The sequence below is a fragment of the Monodelphis domestica genome, chromosome 6 (assembly GCF_027887165.1).
Source record: "Monodelphis domestica isolate mMonDom1 chromosome 6, mMonDom1.pri, whole genome shotgun sequence".
Lineage (NCBI taxonomy): Eukaryota > Metazoa > Chordata > Mammalia > Didelphimorphia > Didelphidae > Monodelphis > Monodelphis domestica.
The window spans coordinates 141525913-141538433 of record NC_077232.1 but is presented as its reverse complement, the minus strand read 5'-3'; the positions used below and the strand labels follow the sequence as shown (position 1 = coordinate 141538433).

Sequence of the window (12521 nt, the reverse complement as noted above, 5' to 3'; positions counted from 1 at the left end):
TTTGTTTTCTGTCATGGAACTGGAGAGATTCCTAGAATCACCCCCCTAGAAAGTTGGCAGGTTTGTCTTATAATCAGAACAGACCTCCCAGAGCCTCAGGTACCAAGATCTTTTGTCCTACTCAGTCAAATCACTGGGGAAATACTAGATCAGTCCTCTATGTCTTTATCCCTCTAAGAAAAAGAGCTAACATAGAATGTAAGCTTTCTGAGGGCAGGGACCGTGTTGTCTCTGTATCCCGAAGACCTAGCACGTGGTGGGTGCTTAGCTGTCCAGTGTTTTGAGCATCACATACAGCACAAATGCAAAATGCTGTTTCTGGTAGGGGACTGTCAGGTTTTACATGGGGAAGGATTCCAGAGAATCTCCTCACTAATTCTATTTCCTAAAGAACTGGAGTAAGAAGAAGCTAGAGAGGAAAGGAACTGAGATGGGATGGGAAGACTGAGAATCTGGTTGTTTTACTTTAATACAAACCAGATTTGTTTTGCTTGACTCCACATATTTTTTGGATTTTTTTTTCATTGGGGGCGGGAAATGGGAGGCAGGGGGCATCTAGCATAAGGAGGAGAGGGAAAGAGAGAGGAAGAGAAGAGAAGAGAAGAGAAGAGAAGAGAAGAGAGAAGAGAAGAGAAGAGAAGAGAAGAGAAGAGAAGAGAAGAGAAGAGAAGAGAAGAGAAGAGAAGAGAAGAGAAGAGAAGAGAAGAGAAGAGAAGAGAAGAGAAGAGAAGAGAAGAGAAGAGAAGAGAAGAGAAGAGAAGAGAAGAGAAGAGAAGGAAGATATAGGAAAGGAAAGGAGGAGAGGAGAAGAAAGGAGAGGAGAGGAGAGGAGAGGAGAGGAGAGGAGAGGAGAAGAGAGGAGAGGAGAGGAGAGGAGAGGAGAGGAGAGGAGAGGAGAGGAGAGGAGAGGAGAGGAGAGGACAGGAGAGGAGAGGAGAGGAGAGGAGAGGAGAGGAGAGGAGAGGAGAGGAGAGGAGAGGAGAGGAGAGGAGAGGAGAGGAGAGGGGAGGAGAGGAGAGGAGAGGAGAGGAGAGGAGAGGAGAGGAGAGGAGAGGAGAGGAGAGGAGAGGAGAGGAGAGGAGGTCATAGAAGCATTAAAAAAAAACAAACTTGTAGATGGTAATAGAAAGAAGGCCAGAAAGAAACATGGATGAGCAGGATAGTCTTTAAAAGTTAGATGTTGAATTTATTATATATTTCATAATACTTTATATACTTAAAAGGAAAATCAAAATAAAACTTGGCAACTTCATATATGGCCCTCTTTTTCTGTTCTACTTTGAATATGAACGTGTTCATTTTATCTATTTATTAAACTTGGAATAAGAATAAAAGAAAAAAAAGAATACTGAATTGAGAGTCAGAGATGGGATAAATCCCAGCTCTGTCATTACTATCTATATGATCTTGGGCAAATCGTTTCACTTTTGTGAGGTACAGAGATAGAAAGTACTGTTTCCTTATCTATAAAATGAAGGAGTTGAACTAAATGATCTCTAAGGTAACTTCTAACTCTGCATTTTTTATTAATAATCTTCCTACTAATTCTCAAATTATAGGGAATCTCACATAGAATCTATGGACCAAGAATCTGTCAGTTGGCTGATGGCTTTGATAACTGAAGAATCCTGCCAAAGATCCTCCAATCCTGAGAGCATATGAAGACCAGAAGAAAAGCATAGAAGGCTCTTACTCTACAGGAAATATGGCTGAAAAAACAACCTCCTCCTAAACCTGTGATCAGCAACCTTGATTCAAAGACCCGATACCTGAAACCCATACCCAAGGATGGAAGGGACTGGTCCCCAACAGGCATACAAGTTCCCTGGTGTACCAGAGAATCACATTGCATATTAGACTCAATGTCAATACACTGAGTAACCACAGCAACTGAAACAGTCGGATAAACAAATAATAAAAAGCAACTGGTGGGACCAATCTGCTGACTCATATAGTTCTTATCCTAAAGTAAATGGACAAGTACCACTACCCTGAGGGCTGCTAATAGACATAATAATAATTTTTCATTGTAACCCTGCCTCAAGTGTGCTTATCCACTGCAGCTATATGGGAGATCTCTGCTCCTACAAAAACCAAATAATTGGCCTTGAGAGCTGCTGAAACATAATCAAATTGTCTGTAAGCAGACTCAAACCCTGTACTGCCATCAGCACCAGAGGTGTTGAGAATACTTAGCAAAAACAGTGATCTGCCTATTTTTCTATAAGCTTCTTCATCCTTCTGAGAATTAAGTCTCATTTTAAATTAACAGATCCTAGGAGGAAAACATTCAAATTTTATATACATATGAAGGTTTTCATATTGATCTAATTAATTTGCATTCTTTATACTATGAAAGAATAGGCATCAAGAGCAAGAGGCCTTAATAACATGCTATGGTTTGTTTCTTTTAAACAATCCTTACCTTACATCTAAGAATCAATACCGAATATTGGTTCTAAGGTAGAAGGGCAATAAAAGGGTAGGCAATGGAAGTTAAGTGACTTGCCCAAGGTAACACAGCTAGGAAGTATCTGATTCTAGATTTGAACCCAGGACCTCCAATCTCTAGGTCTGTTTCTCAATCCATTAAGCCAAGTAGCTGCCCCCATAATTATGATTTTCAACTGGAATTATTCATAGAAATTTGATAATTATCAAATAATTCTTGGTCATGGTTAAACTTTCTTTTCATTTTGTAGTATGGGGCCATTAAGTCTTTTTATGAAGTCTAAGAAGCCTGTAATTTGAAACTTTCAAAATCAGGAAAAGCAACACTGTCTGGTTGAAATGTTTTCTTTCCTCTTCTGCTTCTAATAAGGAAAGAGATGGAAGACTCTCAGGATGGGATCATCTACAATTAGTGGAGGCAGGGAAGCCAGATTTTAATTACTATCCACATTACTTCTAAGGAAGAAGGGAAGAAGAAGAAAAATAAACTAAGAAAAGAATGAGAAACAGGAGAACATGTAGATCAGAAAAGATAGAAGAAGGGATGGAAATAAGATTGGAGGGAAAAAAACAAGAAAGAAAGTCACATCTGAACTTCAAGATGACAGATGGATTTCATTTTTAACAAAGGATATAGAAATTGTTTTGAATGCAAAGAAACATTTGTTGGTGAAATAATAAAATCCTAGAACTGGAAAGGACCTTATCCATCATATAATACAAACAATTACTCATCACTATCAAATTTTTAATGCTAAACAATCCCTTCCCTCTCAGCTCCATGAAGTAGATGTCCAGCCTACTTACCCTGTGATTACAGCTGAAGAAAACTAGAGAGGAACTAAATGAAGCTATGGTAGCAAAATTAAAAAACCATCCCTCATCTCTAATGTCATCTTCAGAAAGCCTTTCCTCTCCTTTTGGGTGAATGATATTTCCTCTCTTAACTTACCTTCCATCTACTCTGTATGTATCTTGGTGTCTGCCCCAGGCATGTGAAGACTTCCCTGGCAGAAAGAGTAGATGAGATCAATTTGTTCCAGGGGCCATGAAGGCAGCAGAAGCAGGTGCTGTAGAGTAATTAAGGCTTGGTTAGACAAAGAAGAAATCAGAGTCATCCACAGCATCTCAGGCCAGCACCAGTCGCCTGACTTTTGTCTTGCCACTGGGCTTCAGTCACTGGAAGAGAGAGTGAGGCTGAAGACTTGATGCAATTCTATGCCACTTAAATCCAATTCATGCATGAGTCAAAAGATATTACCAGTGGTGTCATTTTGGCCCTTTTGAGTAGGAATTACAACCAGCCACCCTGTATCTTGTGCCCACTTATTTATATGTTGTCACCCTTGTTATGACAGAGTTTTTGAGATCAGAGACTATTTTTACCTTTCTTTTTTGTTTTTTTCCTTTTAAACATTATTTTATTTGGTCATTTTTACCTTTCTTTTTATTCTCACTGCTCAGCACAGTGAACATAATAGTCACAATAAATTCTTGTGAATTGAATGATTGTGTACAACATCTCCAGCTCATCTTCATTCCAGTCCCTGCTTAATCCCATCCAATGAAGGAAATTCACTCTTTCACGAAATAATTCACTCAGCTTTTCATTTTAATTTTAACTCTGTTTCCTAGAAAGTCCTTCCTTATACGAAGCCAGAACCTGCCTTTCTGGCACTTCCCTCCATCACCATGTTTATTGCCTTGGATCTGCAATCAGAGGACTCAAATTAAAATCTTGGCTTTTCCATTTACTGCCTGTTCAACTTTGAGTAAGTCACTTAACAGTTATTGGTCTCAGTGTTCTCATCTATAAAAGGAGGGCACTAGACAAAATAACCTTTGGGGGCCTTTCCAGCTCTCTCATCTGGCAATATCTTCTTTGATAGGGTTACTGAACACAATTAGGGGAATGCTGTGCTGTAGATATAGTTTAATTAGATGTTTGACAAAACATTTGACAAAGTCTCTCATATTTTTGTGGGAAAGATATGGGCTAGATTGAAGTATATTCAGGTAGATATATAACTGGCTGAATGACTAGAACAAAAGAATAGTCATTAATGGGTCATTATCAACTTGGAAGAGGATTTCTAGTGAAATGTTCCCATAGATCTATGTTTGACTCAGTGCTATTTAACATTCAATTAATCAACAAATATTTACTAAGTACCTACCATGTGCCAGGCACTATTTTTGGCACAGGGATTGGCGTATAAAGGGTAAAATAATTCATACCAGCAATGAGCTTACATTTTAATGCAGGAGACAAGAAGCCCACATAAATATATATATATATAAATATATATAAATATATATAAACATATATATATATACACAATATGAATAAAAAGTTAACAAATGTGTGTGCACATATACACACAATGAAGGCAGCTAGGTGGGCTTATAGATAAGTGCTGGGCCTGGAGTCAGAAAAACATTTTCCTGATTTCAAGTCTACCCTAAGACAGTTACCAGCTATGTGACCTTGGGCAAGTCACTTAACACTATTTGCCTCAATTTCATCTTCTGTAAAATGATCTGGAGAAGAAAATGGCAAGCCATTTTATGATTGCTGAATAAATGCTTGTTTATTGATGGATGGATGGATGGATGGATGGATGGATGGATGGATGGATAGAAAATTGGGACTTGGGCAGTGCTTTGAAAGATATTTAATAAAATCTGGATAGACAAAGTAGAGGAGAGAGAATTTCCCAGGCTTTGGGAATGAACAAAGCTATGAAGATAGGAGAATGTATAGTTTGGGGTTTTGTTTTGTTTAATTCTTATTTTCTGTCTTAGAACCAATACTGTGTAGGTTGTAAGGCAGAAGAGCAGTATGGGCTAGGCAATGAGGGTTAAGTGACTTGCCCAGGGTCACACAGCTAGGGAGCAATATATAGGTTTTGAAGGAAAAAGTAGGCATAACTTGTTTTATTGCACTTCGCTTTATCATGCTTTGCAGATGCTACATTTTTTACAAATAGAAGGTTTGTGCAACCCTGCATCAAGCAAATCTATCAGGGCTATTTTCCCAACAGCACACCCTCACATTGTGTCTTTGTGTTACACCCGATAATTCTCTCAACATTTCAAACTTTTTCCTCATTATTAACATTTGTTATGGTGATTGATGATCTTTGATGCTACAATTATTGTTTTGGAGCGCCTGAATTATACCCTATTAGACTTTGAACTTCTATGACAAATGACCCATGTGTTCTGACTGCTCTGCCTCTTGGACATTCCCCATCTCCCCTCTCTCTTCCCTGAGATGCAACAATATTGAAATGAGGCAAATTAGCCCTACAATGGCCTTTAGGTGTTCAAATGAAAGGAAGAGTCAATCCAGGTGGCAAGCTTCATTGTTGTCTGATTGTTGCCATGGCCACCCCAACCACCACCATCCTGATCCATTGGCAGCCATCGACATTGAGGCAAGACCCTCCACTAGCAAAAGAAGAGCGTGACTCATCGCAGGCTCCCATGACAGTCAGCATCTTTTAGCAATAAAGAATCTTAATTAAGGTATGTACATTTTTAAAGACATTATGCTATTGCATACTTCATAGGCTACTGAAGAGTGTGAAGATAACTTTCATAAGAACTGGGAAACCAAAAAATCCACGTGATGACTCACCTTTATTGCCATAGTCGCTTTAATGCAATTTTCTGGAACTGAACCCACAGTACCTCCAAGGAATACTTATACAAGGAAATTAGAGCTCGCCGGGAGTAGAGTTTCTCCCAAAGAACAGTGAGAATGAAGGTTACTTAAGTAATATTTGGCCACATCATGGAGTACTTTGAAAGTCATAAACATGACATTAGAAGCAATTGGAAGGAAGTTACCATAGTTAGCTGTTGGGTTTTTTTTTTCTTTTTTTAAATCAGGGAAATGAGCATAGTGCTTGGCACATAAGTAAATGCTTAATTGGTGCTTTTTCTTTCATTCATTCATTCAGTGGTATGATGAAGCCAGCATTTTAGGAAGATTAGTCTGGCAGCAGTAGGCTAGATGGATTGGAAAAAGAATAGGCTGAAGAGCGAGAGAGTAGCCAAGAGTTTATTTCTAAGAGGCAGGCAGTGATATCCATAACAATGACCTTGAGTCACTGTACAATGCAAACCATGGAAGAATGATGCATTTGTTCTTCCATATCGGATTTACCAGGGCAGGAAGAGGATATTTTAGGAATATTTTCAACCACATGGATTTAACTCAACTCCACAAACATTTATTAAGTGCTATGTAATGGGCAAGGGGCTGTGTTAGGGGTTGGAGACAAAGAGACAAAGCTGAAGCAGCTTTGGCTTTTGTTATGATTAAGATTCTCTGGAGACTGTATATTAATGTATAATTAGTTATTAGTAAAATTTGGAGGGAGGTAGAGTTTGAGAGAGTCACATAATCAGCTGGCCGCTCCTCGTTTGTCTCCAATCAATAACCAAAAGCCACTGGGCAAGGAAGAGTCTTTAGCCCAACAGAGAGAGCTGCTTCTTCCAGCTCCTCTCTAAAAGCCACCCATGATGTTGCTCCTTCTGAATATCTCTGGTTGGGTAGACTTGACCTCCATCTGGCTCTTCCTGATGCCTGGAGACACAGGGAACAAGCGGAAGGCTTCTTCCAGGACGCCAAGGAGGCATGAGGTCTCTGGGGCTCACATGTGTGCCCAGTCCAAAAGTGGAGCTGGTGTCAACCAAAATGGGTTTTCGAAAGAAAAGGGGATATAATTTATGTTAAATTCACACACTTTCAAGGAGTTTATATTCTTCTGACTGGATCTAATAGGTGAAAATGTAATGCATTGCCCATAACCCTACATTTGAGGCTTCCATGGACCTTATTCGAGTTGGGGGATGGGGCTCTCCAAAATCTTATATTTGGTTCTTTTTACCCCAAACCTGCCCTGAGTTTCCTCTCTGAGAATCTTAAAATTCATCACTCACCTCAAGGTCTCTATAGATGTAAGTGAAAGAATCTCAGTTCCCATGTAAGTTCTCAGCGTAATGGTGTATATTGGATAGGGGACCTCTCTAACATATTCTGCTTTCATGATTAATGAGCTAGACAGAAAATCAGGGAACTACAAGAACCCATTCTCTAAACAGACCAATTAATCAGGGTTTTTGTTTTTTTTTAATAAGGATGGACAGAATAAATATCACAATTAACCCTATTGTGGGCAAATAGTAAAATTCTAATTTATTCCAAGGACTTGGGTGGAAGACTCATTAGAGAAAATACCACAACTCCTTTGTGTTTTTCAGAACAACTCACAGTTTTCTTTTCACTGGGAAACTATTTGAATAAAATGAAAAGTTGCCAGTGTTCCACAGCCTGGTAAATCATGATTTTCAGCCCTGATCCTCATACCAGACTTCCTAACCCTAAAGCCAGGGATGAGACAGGAGTTGTTTCTGCAAAGGGCAGGGAAGAACATTTTTTTTCTCTTTTAAAAATAGCCTTTAAAATTCATGTGAGGGCTCTGGCTCTCCAGAGGTGGCTACAGATGAAGGCTTGGTGGTAAAATAGCAAAGAACCTCCTTCCTAAAACCTACAGTTTCCTTTTTCTCACAGTGGCTCCCACCAACCCTTCCCAGACTTCAAAGTCTGATGGGTTTTGCTGAAAGCCAAGCCTTTGAAGTAGGGCAGAGAGCATGGGGGAATTACCCAATGTACAAGGAAAACTGATGGCCTTTGCAAAGTAAGTGGGTTGTGAACAAATGAACAAAGAAAGAAAGAGACCCTAAAGTCATCTCTTATCTTTCTTGCATATTATTAAGCTGGCATAACTTTATAAACTCTGTTATCTTTTTTTTTTTTTCAGGAAATAAGGTGCTATGATTAGTCAAATGTTCTAGTTAATGGAGGGTTACCATACATGGGGTCATAGATCTTTCAGGGGAATCATTATGAATCCACTATTATTTGTTGCTTATTGATTAGTACTTGTTGATCTGACTTGCCTTTCATCTCTTCCCCAATACTGAAGCTGTTCTTTTAAAGCCTTTTAGCAACAAGGCATTGGTCCCTGCCAAAATCAGGGGTCTCTTCTTAGTTCACCTCAAATATCTTGTAGCACTTGCTACTGTTTATTTATAGGACAGGAGATTTAGAGATTGAAGGAGCCATAAAGGTCTTCTGGTCCAAATACTTTCATTTTACAGATGAGGATTCTATAGCCCAAAAGTTTAAGTAACTTAACCAAGATCATACATCTCATAAGGACAGAGGTGGGTGAGATTCGAACCCAGGACTTCTGACTCAAAGTCACTATCACATTTTTCCAATGTACCACATGCTTGCCTTTTGAAACTGGATCTTCTAACTCCAGATCCAGTATTCTTTGCAATAGACCACTCTAGTATCTTCTTACTCCAAAAAATTATCTTTTTTTCACTTTCTTGATTTCTTTTTTCTTCCAAATGTCTTTTTTTGGAGGGGGAGGACAGTTTCCTTTCTGACTTCTTTTCTTCCTCTTGCCCTATAATTGTGTATTTGCCTTCTTGTCCTCTTTTCTACCCTCTCCACACTATATCCTTGGTGAACTCAATCATTCTGATAATTTCAGATGTCCCTTCTTTGTTGACAAAGCCCTCATCTTTATGTTCAGAACTGATCCTTGTTTCCATTGTGTTTCCAGTAGTGTAGAGGCAGCTAGGTAGTGCAGTGGATATAGTGCTGGACCTGTAGTCAGGAGGATCTGACTTCCAATCCTATCTCAGATATTTATTAGCTCTATGACCCTGAACAAGTCACTTAACCAGGTGTGCCTATGTTTCTTCATCTGCAAAATGATCTGGAGAAGGAAATGGCAAACCACTTTAATATCCTTGCCAAGAAAACCCCAAAGGAAGTCACAAAGAATTGGACACAACTGAATAAGTACATCAGAGGCCATCTCTACTTAGGTACTATACTGTCTGCTCAAACTCAGCAAATCCAAAATAGACCTCCTCCTCTTTGACTCTAAATGCTCTCCCTTCCCCACTGCCTTACATCTCTGAGTGAACTTCACGGGCTTCCAATTTCTCAGGTTAGGAAATTTGATATTACCTTTGACTCAGACAGTTAACCCCAATTGCCTAGCCCTTACCACTCTTCTGTCTTAGAACTTATAGTAGGAGAAAAAGTAAGGGTTTAAAAAAAAATATATATATATATATATTTCCTCCAATCCCAATAACCAATCTATCAATGAGTGTTACCACCTTTTTCTTTGAAATTCTTCTTAGATACCTCACTCCCACCCCCCTTTTCTATGGTGGTTTTCTGGATCTAAAAGGTATGGTAATGCTCATTTCCAATACCCAAACTGGGATTGGTCCAAAAAAGAGAATTTTGATCATTTAGTATATAAGGACATTGGGACAGAAAATTAAAATGTAAAGGACAATCCAGGACATATGTTTTCAATACCAAGAACATTCTGGGAATTCTTGAATTCTTGGATAATACCTATTATTATAACCAATTCATTGCATCTTCATTTTCTCCCTTTAAGCTTATTAGTATAAAGAACAGAACAAAAATCCTAGAAGGCATAGTATCCAGACCCTACCAACCAAAATAGTCTACTATTTACATTCTAGCAATTTCTCATGTGACTCTGCTTCTGGTTGAGAATAATCAACAGAGCAATGGAAAGTAAGAGTCAAAACAAGGGAGAGAACTCCTGCCAGCTACTTCCTTTTTTTCTTTCCTTTCTTTTTTCCCTTTCCTTTCCTTTTTTTCTTTTTTCCTTTCCTTTTCTTTTTTTTTTTGTTTCTCTCTTTCACAGATATCTCATATTCAGCCCCTGAATCACAGGGAGGCAAACAAATAATTTCACTTGTAATTTTCAAAAGGTAAATGAACTATTTCAACAATTTTGCACTGGGGGCCCAGCATCTAGAACTATGTGCCAAGGAGTAGTCTGATGGTGGGCTAGGAAGGGTTGGCCAGAAACTTCAGTTTTATTTACAGGGAGCTGGGGAGACCAAAGAATGAAAGAGAAAAAGGAGAAAGCCTGAGAAAGAAAGGAAGGAGGTTAGAGCTGAGAACTCAAGGAGGCCAGAGTGAATCAGAAAGGAGGAAGTGGGTGGCCTGAGGGTGGTAGATAGGGGTAGATTAAGACCAACATGTAAAAATTTAGGGTCACTAGAGAACAAAACATTTCCCCAAAATGTTTCTCTAGCTTTGAAAAAAATGGTCACTGGAATAACAACAATAAAGTATATTTAGAAACTGAGTAAAGAACACAGAACTGAGAGTAAATTCAACTGGATCCTCTAAGATAGGAATCTTCACCTTTTTAGTGTGGTGTACTCTTTGCCTATGGACCCCTTCTCAGAATAATGTTTTATTTTTTTAATTGAAAAATTTTATTTAATTAATTTAGAATATTTTTCCATGGTTACATGATTATGTTCTTTCCCTCCCCTACTCCCTGCCCTCCCCCCTAGCCAACGCACAATTCCACTGGGTTTTATTTGTGTCACAGAATAATGTTTTAAATGCATAAAATAAAATTTGAAAATTTGTAGTAAACCAATTATTCTGGAATCTAGTTATCACTTTTTTTTTTTTAAGAAACAAGTTCTTGGAACCCAGTTCAAGAATCCCTGCAAGAGAATGGGTCTTTCCCTGTCTCCTCTTCTCCTACCAGCTCAGAGTCAACTTACAAAGAACTGTATCACTATGAGTAGGGTTTGCCCAAAGCCAACTAAAGCAGTGGATTTCTGGTTTCAGGAAGAGACAATTGGTTGCAATGTGATTGACAGACAGAGAATTTTCAACTCAATCTGATGAATATTACTTGACTCTCTTCAAAGTTGATGCTAAACTTTTCCAGTGTGCGCTCCAGGAGAAAAGCAAAAGTTCAAGCTGCCATCTGGCTCCATCCCCAGAGAAGGAAATCTGAGCTATTGGCTCACCAAGCCTTTGCCCTGTTCTATAAATGGGTCTTTTCTACCCTTCCTGCTCATGACACTGAGTGGCATTTGTATAACTTTTAACCTAGATGGGGTAGCTCTATTAAAGATCTTTTCTGTCCTCGCCCTGAAGGCCAGTTGGCTTCAAGATGACATTTCACCTCTTGGAAACAAGAAGAGAAGTATTTGGGCCTGCCATTACCTTCCTGTCAATCCACAGCATTCTCTCATGACTGCTGTGCCAAATACCCTAGTGGGTACCCATCTGCTGCCAGCTGCCCCACTTCTGCAAAGATCATCCCAAATCAGGGAGACGCGTCACAGCAGAAAGTTCCAGTTGGTTGAAAACGCCCCATTTAGAGCTCCTCACTAGCCCTTCCACACAAGCCACCTTTCACTCTTCCTATATAGTCCTGAGAGCCCAGTTCCTACGCTGCCTCCAGGTTCCTGCTTGTCCTAAGAGATCTTGCTGTGCCTAAGGAGGGAAATGGTTAAACTAGAATGAGAGATCACTCTTTATAAAAACATGTTTGAGAAATAAAGTGATTTTAGGAATACAAGTGACATGATTTTTGTTCTTTTTATATCTCTGCTAATAAATCACATTTATGGAACTGAAACTCTTTTTCACTTGATACTTTGAGCTGGGAGGGTGAAGGTTCAAATACCAGCTCTTCCATTCATTTCTTGTTTTTAGGCAAATCACTTAAATCCCTTGGGCTTCAGTTTCCTCAACTGTATGATGAAGCAATTGGTGTTGATGGTGTGTGAGGTAGCGCCCCTCTAGCTCTAGTTAGAAGCCATTTACTTAATAGGGTTCTTTCCTCAAGAAATACTAAAACATGGAACACCTCTAGATGTCACCTCTTGAATCAGTCAGTTGGCTCTGAAAGCTACAGAGAGCTTACCCCAAAGGAAAGAGCACCAGGTGGCCCCTAAATTCCCATGACTACATTAAAGACCTTTCTGCATAGCCCTGTGCTGTACTCTATTTGGCTCCTAAAAAATGGTGGCCGCTGGGTTTTTCTCCTCTGAAGACCATCTTTAAGGATTTTCTGAATGTTTTTAATAATTGGAGGAATTGCTAAATTTCATTTAGAGATTAGTGATGTCATGACAGAGATGTCTTTTATAAGCTTCCTGAAATCTCT

At 39.1% G+C, this 12521-nt stretch overlaps 1 long non-coding RNA gene across 1 annotated transcript in view; it reads left to right on the top strand.

The window, feature by feature from the left end:
* The window catches only part of LOC103101671 (uncharacterized), a 15209-nt gene extending 13271 nt beyond the window's left edge, over positions 1 to 1938 (top strand). The window contains exon 2 of the long non-coding RNA XR_468950.2: positions 1560 to 1938. This is a non-coding gene — a long non-coding RNA (uncharacterized LOC103101671). The remainder of the gene's footprint in view (positions 1 to 1559) is intronic.
* The last annotated feature ends 10583 nt before the right edge of the window (positions 1939 to 12521 follow it).